Here is a 15,396-nt window from a genome sequence, read left to right on the forward strand (position 1 = left end):
AGTATGTTCAGTCGTTCCGTGGTCGGACATTTATTTATTTGGTATTTCCATTACTTCCACTACTTGTCTACTTCCACTGAAGTTATTGATATCCTACATTTCCCCTCTAAAAATGTCTTTTAACACCTCTAAGAAAAAGAATGTGTGAGGCCTGAAAAGAAAGAAAAAAGTCAAATATTTCTGCGTGGCGCTCTGCTCGAGTGTCCTCTCGGTGAGGAAATTGGTATCTCCTCCTCCTCTAACAATAGTTTTTCTCTCCACATGTGTGATTGCTGAACATTGGTGCAACATCACACGCAACTACCAGTAACCTCTTTCTGACAATTTCATCACAGTCCTCTATTGTGGCCTCTGCTTTAAAAAAAAAAGAAAGAAAAAGAGATGTAAATGTCTTGAAAATAGGCAAATAATTCAGTGTATCCTGACTGTAACGCTCTACAAAACATCCGCTTGTGTGCGAGATCATAACGTCCGCGCTTTAAGAAGAAGCGTGACGCTGCATTGGCACCTTTTTTTTTTTTTCCGAGACGACGCCGTATCCGTGTTGTAAAAAATGTTTTTTTAACTTTCAATAGAAGTCGAGAAGTTGAAAGAAGTCGCGTCGCTTCTTCAAAGAGTTCCAGATGTAAGAGACGATGACCATTTCCTGCGTATAAAAGTGTGAAAGAGTGGCAGTTTGAGCACTTTTAAGGCTCTTTAAATGTCTCTTTATCAACTATACAACGCTGTAGACGTAAAGAAAAGAAGTCAACTACGACTCCCGGTGAGCATTTCGGAGACAAACATCCAATCAAAAACTTTTTTATTCAGTGTGTGTGTGTGTCTGACCGTCAGACAAAAAAAGTTGCACTTCAGAGAAAACGCGATAAAAAGAAGTCATAAAGTTCAGTTCAACATTTAATTTCTTAGAAACAATTTTTTAAAAATTAAAACTGACACAAACCTCTTGCGTTTTCCCGGTATCTGGCACGCTACCTTGTTTTTACTGTTAAAAGAACATTAAGGAAATCATTAACAATAAGAACAACGCACAAACGGGAGTTGCCAAGAGTTAGATGAGGAATGTGTAATTAAAAGCACTCTCGTGTGCGTGAGTCGAGTCTGGAGCTGGAGCGTGAGGCAGTTGGCGTAGCGTGGGACACGGATTGGTGATCCTGGCTCTGTGAGAGGGAAGTGAAGACACCAAGGGAATAGAATTATACTTTATTACTCTTATATTCTAGTGGTGGAGTATTGTTTCCGACACTTCCAATAACTCCAGAGCGTCGTTGTCGCAGCCTGTTTTTATCTCTTTTTTAAAATGTGGAAATATTGACAAGTACGTAACACAGTAAACATTTATTTTAATTGATATTTTCATTGTTTTTTAAAAATCTTTTTGTTGACATATACGAACAGATAACAAACCCACTGGTACACCCGCCTAGTGGAACATGAACATAGATACATATAAATACATCAGAGGTGACCTCATTTCACCGAGCTAGACGTCTACACATGTACCTGAACACACACATCCTGTACATCTGTGTGTAGACACACCCGCATCACTCTACAGAGTAAATACACAGTCGTTACATATATATATATATATATATCCAGAAACGTGTTTTTATCTTCACCAATTGTTCTGCTTCAATCGGTATCGCAATATGACGAGTTACGTTCTTCAAAGAAAGTTAATTTAATAAAATTCCTTTAATCCACTTAAATTGAGGATTTTTTGTGATGATGTCACACATTATGACAAAACTCACAACGTGTTTTTATCTTAATCCATGTAGCAACATGTTCACTGCATTGAGGAGTTCTTTGTAGAAATTTAATTTTATAAAATTCCTTTAACCCTTGTGTTGCCTTCGGGTCAATTTGACCCGAAGGCAACACAAGGGTTAATAAACTCAAATTGAGGATTTTTTTCAAGGATGAAAAAATAAGTCTCAACAGTGATGATGTCACACATTATGACGGCTGATATTCGAAGCTTCATATATATATATATATATATATATATATACATGTACATATATATATAAATATATGTATATATATGTATATATATGTACATATATATGTATATTAGGGCTGTGAAACGATTAAAATTTTAATCGGGTTAATCACAGGTTTTTGTGGATTAATCATGATTAATCACATATTACCGATATTCTCGGTATATTTTGTGAGAACATAGAGATTTATGACAAAAGACGGATATATACATTTATACATTCTTCTATACAATGGTGCTGCAACTCAGCAGTTATTTAGCAGTTTTCTTCCAAATGGAACATTAATACATCTTCATCCTAAACAGAATGTTTAACCCTCCTGTTGCCTTTCGGGTCAATTTGACCCCATTCAATGTTTAATGTCGGTGTTCTTTGGGGTCAATTTGACCCCAGGCTGTTGTTCACTGTGTCAAACATATCAGAAATATCAACTTTTTTATTTATTTAAAGGGCTATTTAGGTAGTCAACAAACAAACATAAAGTACCCCACAGGTACTTTATGTTTGGGGGGGGGGGGGTGCTAGTGAGTTTTTCTAGTGAGAGTGTGCTCACCTGTGTGCGCGGATGTGTCGGCGCGCATCACGGCAGAGCGATGCGCGTTATGGGAGCGGCGGCGCTGGGCTTAGCCCAGAAGAGTGAAGCAGCGAAATTTGTTGACATAGAAACACTGTCAGACAGCGGCTTGCTGTTACGTGCGCCTGCTGCCAGTCTGACTCCGCTGTTTTGGGTGAATGACGTCACGTGCGACCTGGAAGTGTTATCCACTTGTGTGCCAAATCTTATTTTTTTTTTTTAAATTAACATTCGTGGCTAATTAAAAAACATCCGGGTCTTTAGCCCCGGGTTTTTTAGCCTAGTGACGCCACTGGTCAGGGGGCGGGCCAATCTTTTTAATGTCATGCGATCTACCGACACTACGCCGCGATCGACTGGCAGGTCGCGATCGACGTGTTGAGACCCTGATCTACAGGAAGTAAAAGTCGTAACAAGGTTTCCGGAGGTGAACCTGCGGAAGGATCATTACCGATGAACAGACCGTCTGCATGAGAGCGGACAGAGTTCAGATTGAAGTGGTGGATTGGAAGCTCATTTTGCAAGTGACTTTTTTTTCGTCCTGACGACCAACAACAGACGGATTGGAAGCTCATTCTGCGCATGCGTTAAATGCGTAAAAAAAAAATAACTCGTTAAACCTGTAATTGAATTAACTGAGTTAACGCATTATTTTTCACAGCACTCATGTATATATATATATATATAAATATATGTATATATGTACATATATATATATAAATATATGTATATATATGTACATATATATATAAATATATGTATATATATATATAAATATGTATATGTATATATATATTTACACAGAGACATTTGATACAGCGTACCACGTAGGAGTATTTGTTCTTCTTTCGAGCCTGGCAGCTGTTTTCGGTCTATTTCTATTTTCAAGTCGTTTTTTTAACTTCCTAGAACCTCTGAGCAAAGCAGCCACCGCTGGTTGCCTGGCAACCTCCCTGTGATGCCAAGTTTCCAGGATTTTTTTTTTTCTCCTGTTCTTCACCAAGAAATAGTTACAGCCAATAACTCCGCCTCCAACAGCGTCTCGTTTGTGTCTTTGTGATCCGGTGAGACAAAAAACACACAACGTGCTAACTAGCGTGATGCTAGCAGTTCCCACCTGTTTCCAGCCTTTGTGCTAAGCTAAGCTAAGCTAAGCGAGCTGCTTTTGGTCTCTCGCTCTTTTCTGACAATTCTTTCCGTGTCCTAAGAACTCGAGTTATGAAACGCAGCCACAGTACGTGGTCTTCTGTTATTGGGTTTGAGATAGTGGCCCCTTCATCTCATCTGCATAGGGCCGTGTTTTGATATCTGAAACATATTCAATATCACACAGACATAGATAAGGACGTGGCTCTCTGAAATGAGCAGATGTGTGTGTCTGTGTGTCTGCTCTGTGTGTGTGTGTGTGTGATTCAGCTCTGTCATGGAGGAAGCTGAGAGAGATAGAGAGAGAGGGAGAGAGGGAGGGAGAGAGGGAGGGAGTGGAGGATTGTTGTGTCCCCCGGTTTTGCTTTTCAAATGTAAAAAAAATAAAATCCACCCAGCGGTGTCGAGACGATAACCCTGTTCCCCCGGGAACGGGGGAGGCTTAACGCCATGGCGATGATGACTCACCGTCATCGTCGGTCCACAGCCTTTCTCGATTCAGATTCAGGTGTTACACACACACACACACACACACACACACACACACACGGACACGCACGAGATCCACCAGCGTCGCACAGTTTGTACCCAACTAAGAATGACACCCTCTGACAGCATGATGTATGTCTTATGCTAATCACATTGTCATATTGCTTATTACTAATTTAATACAAGTTGGGGATCGCACTTGACTTTTTTAATTTGCAAAACGTGTCACGAGGCGGTTCAGCCCGTTTACGTAGAAGACGTAGAGACTCAACTGCTGGAGAGAAAACTATCATCTTTTAATCCACAAATTCATATTTTTCTTTTCATCTTAAATGATGATTAAAAACAACAACTTTTGTTTCATTTGAAACATCGTATATCTCACTGTCCTCAGCGGTCCACCCGCCAAGTGTGAAGGACAGACAGAGAGACTCCAGTAAAGTGTATTTTAGATAAATATCAACACACTTTGCTATTTTTTTGTTCCAGCTAACTCTACTTTCACCAACAATAAATGACATAAATAAGTAAATAGGACAGCAACTAATGAGATTTCCCTAATTCTCTTTTTTCCAAAATCCCAAGCTGACATCTTGTCATTATTTTGTTATATATAATATTAATATGACAACATGTGTGTGACCCAATACACACAGAAGGAGAAAGTATGCAAATGTAAATGTATAAATATGTGACTCGGCACTTCTAGTTGCAGTATTTGAATACGTTGTTTTTTGTAACCTTCTCTCCCGAGGCGTTCCACCTTTTCCCATTACACAGAACCATTCTTCCATCCCGTGCGTTATCGCCGAGCTTTGTACTCCCGCGTCCTTTGTTTTATTTTACTTTTAGCAGTCTGAAAAAATCCTTAGTGGGAAATAATCGCTGCTTGCCACCCGATGAAAGTCTGTATATATACATATATATATATATATAAATGGTGCTTCAAATATATATATATTATATATAAATGGTGCTTCAAATATATATATATATATAATATATAAATGGTGCTTCAAATATATATATATATATGCAGTATATATACAGTGGCTTTAAATTGATTCACTCTCTCTCTCTATATATATATATATATATATATATATATATATATATATATATATATACAGTGGCTACGGAAAGTATTGAGACTCCTTTAAATTGTCCACTCTTTGTTTCATTGCAGCCATTTGCTAAAATCAAAAAAGTTCATTTTATTTCTCCTTAATGTTCACTCAGCACTTCATCTTCACAGAGAAAAACAGAAATGTAGAAATGTTGGCAAATTTAATTTTTTTATTTTTTATTTTTACAAGTTGCCTATTTATTAATTAATTAATTTATAGGTTTACTTTTGAGCCAATACAGCCATAAAGAATCTGATTAGATTAATGCACATTTTAACCAAATATCTACTTTTTATGCTCATCGCTCCTAAGGCATCATAGCAAAGTAAAGTACTATATAAGGACCACTCGTTCATCTCTTTATAGGCGGACTTATGAGCTCATTTATTTTGTATTTGCTACGGCCGTAAATTATTAAATTTGATTATTGCCCATTTTTAATCCTCATCACTCCTAAATCAAAAAAGTTATGTTATGTATAATATAAGGGCCACGAGCTGGAAGAAAGTATTACAGCTTGTGTTGTCCCCCCTCCCCACACACACACACACACACACACACACACACACACGGCATGTTTTGCCAGAATAAGATGTATATGAGACTGAGATGTTACCGACTGTCTGAGGGAAGTGTGAGAAGCTTCCGACGCTCGTAAAGAGGAAGTTCTCCTTTGACTCTCCTTCTGTCTCTCTCTTCCTCTGTGTGTGTGTGTGTGTGTGTGTGTGTGTGTGTGTGTGTGTGTGTGTGTGTGTGTGTGTGTGTGTGCGTTATGTGTGAGACGGTTTGATATATAGACGGATACGGTGGGTGGTTATGTTCCTCGAATATTCCCCAGCGCAGCGTCGAAGCCCCAGACGGCCTCTATATTATTAATATTACGGAGTTTATTTTAGCTCCACACATTTATCAGGATATTTCTAAACTAAAAACAGAATATTTCTATCTTTTTCAAAAAGATCGACATACTCAGGGCAACATTATAATAAATGTGTGTGTTGACGGACAGCTACAGCATTTAAAAAGCTCTTTTTTTGGGTCAATATTGTGTTTTCCATTAAAACAATCCCTTTAAGTGTACGGACGTGTAAACGTAAGAACTCCGATCCTCGTGGAAACTGAATTATATTTTTGGGCTTATGCGATAATTACAAGGAAGTAATCATTCCACTCCAGTCTGAGGTGCTCTAATTTCATACCGCTCAGCGGAGGAAAAGTAAGAAAAGCCAATTTACATAATCTGTTTTTATTATTGCGTGTACCAGTGAGAGCTGTTCATTGTGGCCTCTGGGAATAAATAGATCGCATTAGAAAAAGGCTGCGTGTTAATCGTTGGGGGCCGATCCCCTTTACGCATCCACGTCCTCCAATGGGGCGCCGCTCCTTCAGTTCGGATGCTTAACGACGGCCGATATCGAAAAAACAGAAAAGCTCGTCGTCGAATTTGTCACTTTTAACGAAAATCGCAGAATCGGCGAAATAATCCATCGAGCGAAACGCTCTCCCCACCCCGCTTCTCCGAATATGTGAAGATGCGTGTAACGTAATGGGGGTTTTGGGGACTGGACTGTCGGAGCCGAAAATAAGTTCTTTAAATATTTCACGTCACCCTCTGGGGAATTTTAACGAGCATTTTTTCTTTTTTTTTACTTTCTTCTTCCACTTCATCCAGACAGAAAACTTAACACAACCAAACGCATCATTAACAATAGAGACCATCTGGCGATGGAATCACACCAGCTGCGACGCCCAAAAATCGGGTGAGGGGCGAATACTCGTGTGTGTGTGTGTGTCTCAGACAACACCCACCTCCCAACTCGGCCCGTATTCTGACGGCGGCTCCGCTGGTCATAAAGTTTGAGTTCATCTGAAGTCCAGCTGCGTTGAATCTTGACACGACTCGTATAGACGCAGCCGTCCTCCACCGCGGTGTTTATACGGTATATATTGAACATTAAAATCATAACTATGTGCTACCTTCAAGGACACACGGTATTTTGCAGCTCACGTGTTGCTCCCCCGACTAGAGACGCCAGCTAACTGGAAGATAAATAAAAATCTAAAAAGCACCGACTCCACCACATCGTCTCGTTGTAATCTACGTGTACCGGTAACAATAAGCAGTTTATCCAGACAGATTACATATTTTCTTTCTTCTTCTTTCGCTAAATGTGAGCAGAGAGACTTTCTTTATTTTGAGTCTCTTGGCGTCTTTGGAAATAAAAACGTTATTAAAGCCTCATATTGCCACGAGAGATATATATCGCTTTGATAAAAGTTACGGACTTTTCAATGTGTGCGTTCGGGTTTCACGTTTTTGAGGGTTTTGGTGTATTTTTGTGCACGAGTGTAAAATAATTCTCCATCTTTTCAGCCCAATTATTGTTTTTTCCACGATGAATATTCAGCAACTCTATATCTAATATCTAATGTGTACCGCCAGTTGCCACGGCCTTAACATCCCCCCCCCCCCCCCCTCTGTATCTTCTCTGGCTCTCGCAATCTGTGAAGCCTCTGATGAAAGCTGCACTGCATGATGCAATCAAAGAGCAAGGCTCATTTTACAAGTAGAGTTCAAACAAGAGAGGGAATGAAGTGTTTAGTGGGATTCAGAGCAACACATTTATGATTCTTATCGTTATTAATCTTGCATGGCAATCGATAAAAATGGCCGCCGCTAATAATCTTTGAGCCAGCGTGAGGGCGTAAACCTTCCGGCGCGAGGTCATCTCAACAAAAGGACTCGGTTGGTTTTATGCACACACACCGGAAACAAAGTTTGAATCAATGCAATTTATATATTTTGGGTCTTTGTATTTCTCTTATGTATGTTTTTTTTTGTGTGTGTGTGTGGCGGGGGGGGGGGGTATTTGATAAGGGACAGAGCACGATAATAAAAACATTTCTTTTAAAAGTGCCAGTTATTAGCCAGGAGGCTGTTTTTCATCTGTAGTCCCGAGAGGCAAACCTAAAAACACAAGATTACATATTTAAAATGTTTTAATTTTTTAATTTATTTAACCTGGAAATGCCTCATTGAGATTTAAAATCTCCTTTACCAGAGCGTCCTGCTCAAGACAGCAGCAGATTACACAAAGCTTCAGACGATACAACATAAAACAGGGACAGACAACATATAAAAAAGAAAGATAATTGTTTCGATCTCAGCATGAATAAAAAGCTAAACTAAGACTCAAGTCATCATAACCTAGTTCACACAGGTGCACATACCTGTCAGTCAAAGATAACATCTACAACCAGATGAACCTCCCTCCATCTACAAGGTTTATACAATATTTACACTTTTCAATGTGTGCACAAACAATAAATAGTGAGAGTAGTGAGTATCCTCCTTCAAAACACACAAAGCAAATAAAATAAGGGAGAACTTTGTTAAAATAGACCGAATAAAAACATCACGTCAGAGACTCAGAACATAGAAAACATGCAGAGTAAATGAAATACATGAATCAGTCAGATAGGTAAACAACAACAAAAGACACACATGCAGGTCGATGAAGGTATATTGACCCGACGGCAGAAGTTTTAACAACTTTAGTCTGATTACGTGGAAAAATATGACTTCTTTATAGATTTTAGTCCAATGCAACACTTGGAAACATTTTTTTTTTTTGTTCATCAAAAGACAAAATGTGCATTTTACAGTTAATGTGCTGTGAAATGTAAAATATAAAATGAAAAAACACACCAAAAGGGGCCAGAACTCAGCGTGGCGCTGCGAGGGTTTCATAAAAAGTCTTTGTGGTTGCATCAGTGCAAATGACATCATCCGCTAATTGGACGTATTAATGAAGACGTTATTAATTTCATTAGGTCCCCAGTTCTTAAATAGGAATACGCCGCGTAGCCCCCTCGTATAATTGTGTCTTCCACCGCGCCGGCTCGTCCCCTCAGGCGTCCGTCCCCGTGTCCTTGATGTCCGCCGTGTCCTTTGAATCGGGTTTTATAAGGACACTCGTCTGAGAGACGACCTTCGACTCGTCTCACTGCACGCCGGTCACATTTATTAAACCCAGGATTCTTTGGCCCCCCGAGCGTTACCCAAAGGGTGGTTAGTTAACTCTAGTGTTTGAACGGAGGCGAGTCCGAGATCCCCGACTCCCTGACTCGTTGAATTAAAGATTGACGGCGAGCGAATAGGAAGGGATCGTTGGAGGGAGGCCGTGGTGTTGAATCGGGTGGAGGAATGAAGGAGAAGGAGAGGTGGAGGAGTCCCAAATGAAGGTATGAGTCGGTGCAGCGTCGGGCCTGCCTGTCTCTCTGTGTGTGTGTGTGTGTGTGTGTGTGTGTGTGTGTGTGTGTGTGTGTGTGTGTGTCTCCGTATCAGTATCTCATTGTGGGCGCCGCTCGCTTTATCCGAGCGACGGTGAATGTTTGTGTGCAAGCGAACGTGTCGGCGTGAGAGTTAAAGGGGAAGGGGGGGGGGGAGATGCTTCTGTGGTGGGGGTTGTTTTGAAAAGAGGGGTGGAGGTGGGTGGGGGGGGGGGCTGCTTTACAGAGAGATGGATCGGACGGATTGAAGGTGTAGGAGCGGTGTGATTGGCAGGCGGGATGATGCGGCCCTGGCTCAGCTGCGGCGCCCGAGATGCAGGCGGCTGCTGATTGACAGCCGCGGCGCCCGAGCCTGGGAACCACACGCCGGATGGGCCGGGAGAGAGAGACAGAGAGAGACTGAGGGAGAGGGAGAGAGAGAGAGGTAGAGAGAGAGAGAGAGAGACTGAGGGAGAGGGAGAGAGAGAGAGGGAGAGAGGTAGAGAGAGAGACGGGAGAAATGATAGATTCCAACCCCAAAATATATGTAGTCATAACATTTTGCTTTCTGGTCGACACTGCCATCTATTGTAAACCACACTCGCGGGGTGTGTGTGTGTGTGTGTGTGTGTTTATGCGCATGTGTGTGTGTGTTTTCACTGTGTTTCTGACGGTGGCCGACGTGCTAATCATGAGTCATAAGGAAAGTGTATACATCTATTAAATGTATGCTTTTATTCTTCACTGTTATTGATTATTTCATATACATATATAATATATATATATATATATGCAATAATCAATATAATATAATATATAGAACAATAATTAATATATATATATATATTAAATGTTTTTAAAAATCTATGAGGAATACCCATCACAACTTCTCAGAGCCAAAAGTGATGACAAATAGATTATTTCTACAACAATTGCAAAACCCAACAATATTCTATATACCCAAAAAAAAGAAGAAGAAATAGCTGAATCCTGAAATTAAAGAGGAGAGAATCGATGTTCTACGAGTTTTGTCACTTTTATTAAGATGTAAATGATCAATACTTCAACGCCACTATTTCCTTTGTTGTTGGATTGCTCTATCTTCATTTAATTACGAGTGGTTATTGTAACGATATTTATATAAAGAGGAAAACGCCTTGTTATTAAAACTTTAATAAGCTCACAAAGATTCATTTAGTCGTGTGATTCTTCTCAAAAATGTTAATAAAGATGATTTTATTGTGTCATATGCCCAGACTGGATGGATTTACAGGACACGCCACAGGTAGATATTTACCAAATCCAGAATACAGCACGTATTAAAAAAATGTCACAATAATAATCGCACAACTCACATAATCAGATTTGTTTGTTGTTAAAATAAAGCAACAAGAAGAAGAGTGAGCCATCTTACTTCCGTGTGGCTCAGACATTTTTAATTATTCTATGGACTTCGGTACGTTGGCGTTTCGTGATGTCGGTGTGAATCCAACGACGTGTTGCGCAATCCACCTTCGACTTTCCGAGAGGCGAGGCGAGTGAGAAGGGGGGGGGGGGGTATTATTTTATTTTATTTCAAGGGCGCGTCAAGTTTTTTCCCCCCAAAAAATAACGATGCCGGGGTGCAATAACAAGATCCGACAGCATCAGCATCTCACACGCGTGGCAGCTAAGATGCCCCCAGCTATTACCAACCGCGTCTCGTGTTGGAGGAAACGTGCACTAAGTCTTTATTATAATCCAAAATTAGGCTTCTAATAAAGTTTATCGTATTTAATCCATTTTCGTCGAGCACCGGACGTGTGTTATATTCCTTGTTGAGCTGTTTAACCTCCTACTTCACGTCAGTGTTTGTCACTGTATGATAATTATTATAAGTCTTACAGCTGGACGTTGCATTGCTGTAACACCAAAACAATGACATCATCTCTCTTGTTCTCTTTGATCTCGGCAGTTTAAATATCCTCCACCCTCCAGTGAGACGCTCCAATCCAGGAACCTGGCCTGAATTGGCCAATAAAAGTTCACCATTTAGAATTATTAATAATTATTAAGGGAATCAATTAGGTTACGTTATTTGTTATTTATATACTTTCTGAATGACAATAAAGAGTTCGGCTTTTTGATTCTTCATTCAGCTCCAGAACGTAAAAAAAATATTTTGTATTCCTTTTTCTATTTCTGTCTATTTTCTACCCGTCGATAAGCCGATTATCGTTTTCTGGCCTCCTCTACCTCTTCTACCTCTCCAACCAATCAGATCGATGCGTTGAGCATCACCGAGTAAAATAGTAGAGCGGGATGGACTAATTTGATTTATTGAGCATTTATTGGCAAACAGACTCTTAAAAGTCCTCCTCTGAATACATGGATGGACATTAATGGATATTTAAAACATGGAGAAGGTAATATACTCCCAACTGGAACAGTTTTTGACATATTTGGAAAAATGTGTTACATGCGTAACACCTCATAGACCTGATTTAATGTTCATAAATCAATGAATGTACAATAGAGAATAGATCTATCCCTAGTTACACATAGTTTTCTTTATTTTTTATTTTTTATTCTCTCTCTTTTTTGTTGTTTATCCCTATGTTTTACATTAAATATGTAACTAAAATGAGCATCATCTAAAAAATCTGCACATGCCATGTCAACTGTCTGATAGACATCTGTAAACGTCTAATTGATGCCGACTTTGTATTTAAAAAAATAAAGATAAATAGTGCATTTAAAAGAACAGATGTCCCAGTTTTTAAGCCGTGGCACCTGCGTTTGTGTGTGTGTGTGTGTGTGTGTGTGTGTGTGTGTGTGTGTGTGTGTGTGTGTGTGTGTGTGTGTGTGTGTGTGTGTGTGTGTGTGTGAAGTAAGAAGGAAAGTCCGATTTGGTAAAAACAGTATATTAAGTTTCTACATGTATCTGAAAGGGACTTGAACCCGACCCAGATTCCCGAGAGGTTCTTTTCCTTATTGGGATTACGTGCGTGGCGGCGGAGCGGCGAGCAATGACGTCGAGCCGCCGGCTCTTAATAATGTACCATAAAAAAAAAAACGTGTTCTGGACTCTCTTCTGACAATACATGAGTAATGGCTCCAAACTTCTCTTCACAGTAAGTTCAGAATTTAAAGAAAATTACCAAAAGAGTAATAAGCATGGCGCTTGGACGGAAACATCTGGAAATACTGCATTTATTTGACATCCGGCTGGAAGCTGAAGCCGGGCGTCTGATGCCGGCCTTTAAGTCGTCTACCTGGCTTGGTTTGATCCTCGTGGTGTGACGTCATTGCACTGCATTGGGAACAGGATATTAAAATGTATATGTATGTATATATAGTCTGTCTGCTGTGTTTCATATGTTTCTTGTACTCTCTAAAGTTGTTAAAAATATTTTTTTATGGGGAAAAACAAGCTTGAAATGTAGAATTCATAAACATTTCCTACAAAGAGGAATGTGAAGGGTTAAACAGGAAGTGCATTATGAAGGTTTTCTGTCGGTATTTTTATTTTATTATTTATTTGTGTTTTGTTCTAAAGTTATACTTGGAAAAGTTATTGGAAAAAACCCAAATATACAGTATATGTATATATTTATATATATATGATTGATTGATGATTGATTGATTGATTGATTGATATATTTATTTGTCGTTTGCCAGAGTACAGGTACAAAAGCATCGAAATTACAAGAAAGGGTGGATGAAAGATTACAGCATAACATGAGGGAAGAAGAAAACACACCAACCCCCCGACTATGCCCCGAGAGAGGGGTACAGTGTGGGAGCAGGAAAAAAACACCTTAGCACATAAGCACATACATTTAGACATAACTTGCAACGAGTAGGAAGGGGGGAGGGGAGGTAATCCAACAACTGGGTGATCTAAGCCCATCCATTGGGGCAGAAGGTAACCAGCACCGACAAGCAGCCAGCCGGTCCGCGCCAACTCAGCAGCGCCCGCACAGCCCGTCCGGTCACACTGGGGGTTAAAAGCAGGCGAAGGCGTGGGATGGGGGGAGGGGGGTAGTGAATGCAATCAGTATTATTGAAAGTTTGTGTGTGCGTGTTCTGGTATGTCGTCCTCCCCCAGGCCACAACAGACAGAGTTCTCAGTCCGCAAGATGGTCGTTGCCATGGAGATAGCCTTGAAAGGTCCTGGGAGAAAACAACCACAGGTGTCTGTGGATAGGGGGAAGGGAATGAGAGAGATTCTCACTTCAGCGATCTTCAGGGGAGTTGTTGTTCCAATGTGCCTTGGCCAAGGCACCGTTCTGGTTGAGGGAGCCGAAAGCAGATAAGATTGGGATTGTTTGGTCTGCCAGCAGCTACATCCAATTTGCGCACCTACTATTCCACCACTTTCCTCCCATTTTTCAAATCGATCCAATTTCATCGGGCAGCCTTAGGGGGCTTTTAACGGCTGTCCCCGTTTCCTTAATTTTCCGATAAACCAGGGCAACGCCAAATCCAAACAGCAGAAATCCTGTAATCATAGTTCCGAATAGGTAGATGTCATCTACGTCCTCCACGGAAAGGGCTGCTAGGCACGCGACACGTCCATCGTGTAACCAGCTGCAACGTCCCGGCAGGACGGGCAGGTTCCCCCGAACCCAAGCTTCTCGTCGAGAAGACGGTGTCATGTTGAGAGACCAGTTGATCAGATGATCAGTTGATCGGTCCATGGTTTTTAGTTCGAAGAGCGATGAGGAGAGAGTCTCTCAAGTATAAAACAAGACAAAACATGACGAGAGAAGCCAAGCGGGGAAGGGAAGGTCATGGGGAGGAGAGGGAGAGAAAATGCGACCGCCTCCGAAGAGAGCCAAGAAGAGAGAGCCAAGAAGAAACCTATATATATATATATATAGGTTTCCTTTGTAAATATATTTTTATGGGAAAAAACAAAATGTAGAATTCATAAACATTTCCCACAAAGAACAAAGAGTGTTAAACAGGAAGTGCATTATTGGGTGTTTCTGTCTTTTTTTTTATTTTTTGAGAAAATTTTTATATCTGTGTTTTGTTCTAAAGTTATACTTGGAAAAGTTATTGGAAAAACCCAAATCTATTGAAAAAAGTGCTAACCTGCCCGGATACTCGATTTTTGAGGTCAATACAGATATCGATATTTGGTTCTTTCAAAGATCAGAAACAAATAAATAAGTATACAACATAAACACACATTGTTGATATAGTTACCGGAGATATTTGAGATATTTTATGAAAAAATGTTTTCAAGACCTGAAGGAAATGTGCTAGTTGCTGTAAAACAGAGAAACATTGATCATCTTATATCTGACCACCCATGAATCTGATCCCCACTGTCAACATGGCGTCATCCGTCCTCCTCTGTTGAGCGGTCAGTCGGGTTCTGGTTTCCAGGTGGTCTGGATCGGGGGGGCGGGAACCGTTGTTGTCGCCAACAGGAAGTAGGGAACGGCTATCGGAGGGCACCAGCTGTCCGCGAGGAAGGGAGGTCCCCTGACTTCCTGTTTCTCAAAAACAAAAAGCAGCTTCCCCTTCCTCTTCCCTCCCTCTCGTCCTACTTCCTCGACTTCTTCTTCATCCTCTTCTCTCCCTCTTGTCCTCCTTCCTCCACCTCACCTCTTCTTCAACCTCTTCTCTTCCTCTTATCCTCCTTCCTCTTCTCTCCAGTCCTCCTTCCTCACCTCTTCTTCATCCTCTTCTCTCCCTCTTGTCCTCCTTCCTCCACCTCACCTCTTCTTCATCCTCTTCCCTCCCCCTCGTCCTCCTTCCTTGACCTCTTCTGCAACCTCTTCTC

The 15,396-nt window shown here is 40.6% G+C and overlaps 1 protein-coding gene across 9 annotated transcripts in view; it reads left to right on the forward strand.

The window, feature by feature from the left end:
- The window catches only part of ldb2a (LIM domain binding 2a), a 99,906-nt gene that overhangs the window by 23,511 nt on the left and 60,999 nt on the right, over window positions 1-15,396 (forward strand). The gene's annotated exons all lie outside the window — the stretch shown is intronic.

The sequence above is a fragment of the Pseudoliparis swirei genome, chromosome 19 (genome assembly GCF_029220125.1).
Source record: "Pseudoliparis swirei isolate HS2019 ecotype Mariana Trench chromosome 19, NWPU_hadal_v1, whole genome shotgun sequence".
Classification (NCBI taxonomy): domain Eukaryota; kingdom Metazoa; phylum Chordata; class Actinopteri; order Perciformes; family Liparidae; genus Pseudoliparis; species Pseudoliparis swirei.